General features: G+C 44.0%; 1 pseudogene; it reads right to left on the reverse strand.

Moving 5' to 3' along the window:
* Positions 1-666: 666 nt before the first annotated feature.
* On the reverse strand, positions 667-3535 carry LOC120379945 (annotated as a pseudogene).
* Between the last annotated feature and the right edge of the window lie 547 nt (positions 3536-4082).

Genomic DNA, 4082 nt, shown 5'->3' on the forward strand with positions numbered 1-4082 from the left:
ATAGGCACTTCTGCCAATTGTGCCCCCAGCAGTGTGCTTATTAGACAAGTCACATTCTCTGAGGACTAGAGGTCACTGGAGATTTTTCAATTAATTTTTTTTCCCCCAGTGGAAAATTTCAATTTGTTGAAATGGAAATTCTGGAGGGAAAGTTTAGGTTTTGATGAATGTTTCATTGGTCTAGAATGGGAGCTGAACTGAAGAAGAGAGCCCACCCCAAGGGTAGACTGGGGTTAGGACACTAATCTGGGGAGTCTGGGGTCAGTCTACCAACCATGTTGGTACGAGCTGTTCCACTTTGTATAAATAATTCCATATGTAAAGCTCTACAGAGCTGGAGGCTATAGCTTGGTGCTTCAGAGGACGTGGGGAGCTGAGTTCAAATCCCTGCTCTCCCTGTTTTGACCCAGGAAACCCAGAGCTGAGCCACCGCTGGCTTTGGGGGAGAGGGTGGGGCCTTGCAGCAGAGTATAAGTGGGACCACAGCCTGGGTTAGGGGGGGATTAGTCTCCCCTTGCCTATTATACCTGCTGCCCATGGCTTTAATGACCCGGCTATTCTGGGGTGGGTGGGTGGGTCTTGCTCTTGTTGTTTGTGAAAAATTTTAGTAGGCTTTAGATTAATCCTGAGGGAGAACAGGCTGAAAAATCTGTTTCCCACTCAGCGCTAGCGAGGAACCATTTTGTTCCACATATTTCTCTTCAAGGCCCTTAGGATATCCCTGTTCCCCAGGCTGTAGATAAAAGGGTTCAACATGGCAGGCAAAACAGTGTAAAACAGGGAGAGAAGTTTACTGCCGTCTGGAAATTCACTGGATCTGGGTCGTAAATAAAGGAGGATGCCAGAACCATAGAATAAAGCCACAACGATGAGGTGGGAGGAACAGGTGGAGAAGGTTTTCCTCTTGCCCTCAGCTGATGGCATCATGAGGATGTTGGCGATGATCCGGATGTAGGACAACAGGATCAGGACAAAGGGCACCATTCCAAAGAAAGTGACCATGATGTAAGTCAAGATTTCATTCATGGAGGTGTCAGCACAGGCCAGCAGAAGCAGAGGGGCCAGGGTCACAGACGAAATGGTTGATCTGTTTGGAGCTACAGAAGGGTAAGATGGATACCAAACTGGTCTTCACTACCTGGGCCGGGATGCCGATAGTCCAGGAAGTGGCTGCCAGCAGAACACACACCTTCTTGTTCATAATCATGTTATAACACAGGGGGTTGCATATTGCCACGTAGCGATCATACGCCATGATGTCCAGAAAGGAAGACTCTGTGCTCCCAAAGCAAAGGAAGAAGCCCATTTTCATTGGCACAGCCGGCAAAGGACATGCGTTTGTCCCCTGAGATGAGGCTCACCAGCATTTTGGGGGACAGTGACCGAGGTGTAACCGACCTCTAAGGGAGACAAATTAGAGAGGAAAAAGTATATGGAGGTATGAAGGGCAGGATCCACCACAGTTACAAGGATAATGAGGAGGTTTCCAACCACAGTGACCAGATAAATGGCTAACAGTGCCACAAAGAGTAAAATCTGCCTCTCTGGAGAGGCAGAAAATACCAGGAGAAGAAACTCAGTTACCACAGTTTGATTCAAGATAATCATTTTTTCATAAGTGTTCAACTGGAAGACAAACAGAGACAGGTATTACATGGTGTATCCACCATCTATAGGTCTCCTATCAACCAAGATTAGATACCTTTCTTCAAAGGTCTGTGGCTCTAGGGAAGCCTAGCAACCCCATAGGCCTGCAAACAGGGTTTTATTCCCTTCTACAGAAAATGTCAAAAATGGTGGTTTTCATTTGGAATGAAACCCAATTTCAAAAGATTGAAATCTTTCATGAAACAGAATCACTTTTCTCCCTCAACTCAATTCATAACTAGAGCTGGCCAAAGTATTTATTCTGAATCACAGTCATTACGAGTGGGCTTGAATGAAGAAGAAATAAAGGACTATGCATCAGACTCCACCCCTTTGGTCAATGATACCTTAGTCACCAATGAGCACCATTGATTTCAAAAGAGAGAATCTGTTACCTTTTCTCTCAGGCTGGGATTTTCAAAGAAACCTAAGAGATTTATGCTTCTTAATTTCAATTAGATTCATGTACTTGAAAATTCCAGTCTCACTGCTGATTTCAATACGATCATTCAAGCAGTGAGGTACTAACTCAACATGTATAAGAATGTTGATCTGTGTGATCAAGATTACTTGAGACAAAAATCCCATTCACTTGGATCATGATTTTCTTGAGTCTAATGCTGGAAAGTCATAAATATTTCACACGGAATGTATTCACACTCCATTCCTCAGGCCCTGATTTCATAATCAGATTCATGTGGATTAACCTGTAGTCCATGTGTGAGAACTGAAACCAATGTTTTCTCCCTTTCCCCTATGTTTTAGCTGACTTCTCTATTTAGATTAAAAATTCTTTGGAACAGAGACTTTCTTTTATTCTATGTTTATCTAGTACCTAACCCTATAGGGACTCGCAAAATGAACATGGTAACTACTACTAACAAGAATATTACTCTGCATGGGCATAAAGGAATATCTGCATGAATCTTGTTTCAGAAGCAGGTTATAGCTTCAGTTAGATGCTTTGATTGATGGAAATCATCATGAAACAAATGACCAGTTAATAAAGGTTGTCACAGTTCAGGGCCAGCAGCACCTCTGACCTCTCTCAGCGTCTCCCTGAGTGCAACCTGTTCTGGTGACATGTCTCTTACCTTCACCTCTCTGGGGTGGAATCCTACAGTTCTCCCACTATCAGAAAAGGGTACAGCCCGTTGGGTACCAACTGTGTTTGCTCCACAGACCCAGCTGGATTTGGCTGCCCTGCAAGGCTTCCCTCTGGGATCTGGGACTAGTGGTGAATCCAGTGACCACAAAACAGCCTTTTCAAAACAAAGTATCATTTAATCTCAACAGCAGGAATCAAAGCATAACAATTAAAAAACAGAAGGCCTACATGTACCTGTCTTACTTAAAGTTTATCCAAATACCCATGCTTCTAGGACTGGGATTCAGTCTGCTTTCCCCTTCTTCCTGCGTCTGTCTCTGCCAACCTCCAAGCCTCTGGTTTTCATTGACTGCAAAGTTGTTTGATTCAGTTTTCTCGCTTGAATCTCTCCCCCCACCCCCATATCAAGGTGGAGGTTTGGACTCAGTCATAGGTAAACATCAAAGGAATTGACACCTAAATTGTCCTGATAAGTATTGGTGAATGGTGCAATCTGAAAATTATACCTTTCTTCCTGCCTATCTGTGGTGCACTTGTGTGGACACACCTCACACTCCACGTCAGATCCCTACCCCGTTAATTCCACTTCTTTCCAGACCCCTTTATTCCCTTCTCTCACTAGCACCTTTGCACTCTTGCCCAGGCTGCCAGGCTGAGATTTTCAAAGCTGCCTGACGGTTTGGGCACCTCATTCCCATTACATTTCACTGGAATGGTACCCAAAGCCATGAGCTGCCTTCCCTGAACCAGTTCTGCAGAAACATCTCTCTCCTCCTTCATTTCAGTCTTCAGAACAATGCCTTATTCTAGAATCCCTCTAGTAATACTTCCAGTCAAAGAAAGAAAGAAAGAAAGAAAGAAAGAAAGAAAGAAAGAAACTAGGATGCCTGTGCTACTAGCCAAGCAATGCTCATTGCCCAGTTGTGTGTGTTCTGTCCCACTCCATCCATCCATTGCCTGTTGTTATCTCCCCAGCATGTTGACTTGCCATGATCACCTGAGTCAATAGTCTCTTAGGAGCAAGACCATGTATTTATGTCCATTAAAAGGCACCGTACACCCTACCTAGCTCTCAATACACGCTTAAAGAACAATGTGAGACAATATCATTATTAGTTCTCTAATAATATCAAGCAAGTCTCTCTCCTGCCTTGAGAACAAAGGGCCATTTCTTCATTAGCTCATCAGGCAGATATAAGTATGAGCAAAATGACGTGTCTAGGGATACAAGACCCTACGTATGGTCTCATTGATCTCCACAAACAACTGCAGCCTCCCCAGAGCATTGTTCGCCTTGAACATCAGTGTGAATAGCAAGGATTCATGA

This window comes from Mauremys reevesii, linkage group 13 (genome assembly GCF_016161935.1).
Source record: "Mauremys reevesii isolate NIE-2019 linkage group 13, ASM1616193v1, whole genome shotgun sequence".
In the NCBI taxonomy this organism is placed as follows: Eukaryota; Metazoa; Chordata; order Testudines; family Geoemydidae; genus Mauremys; species Mauremys reevesii.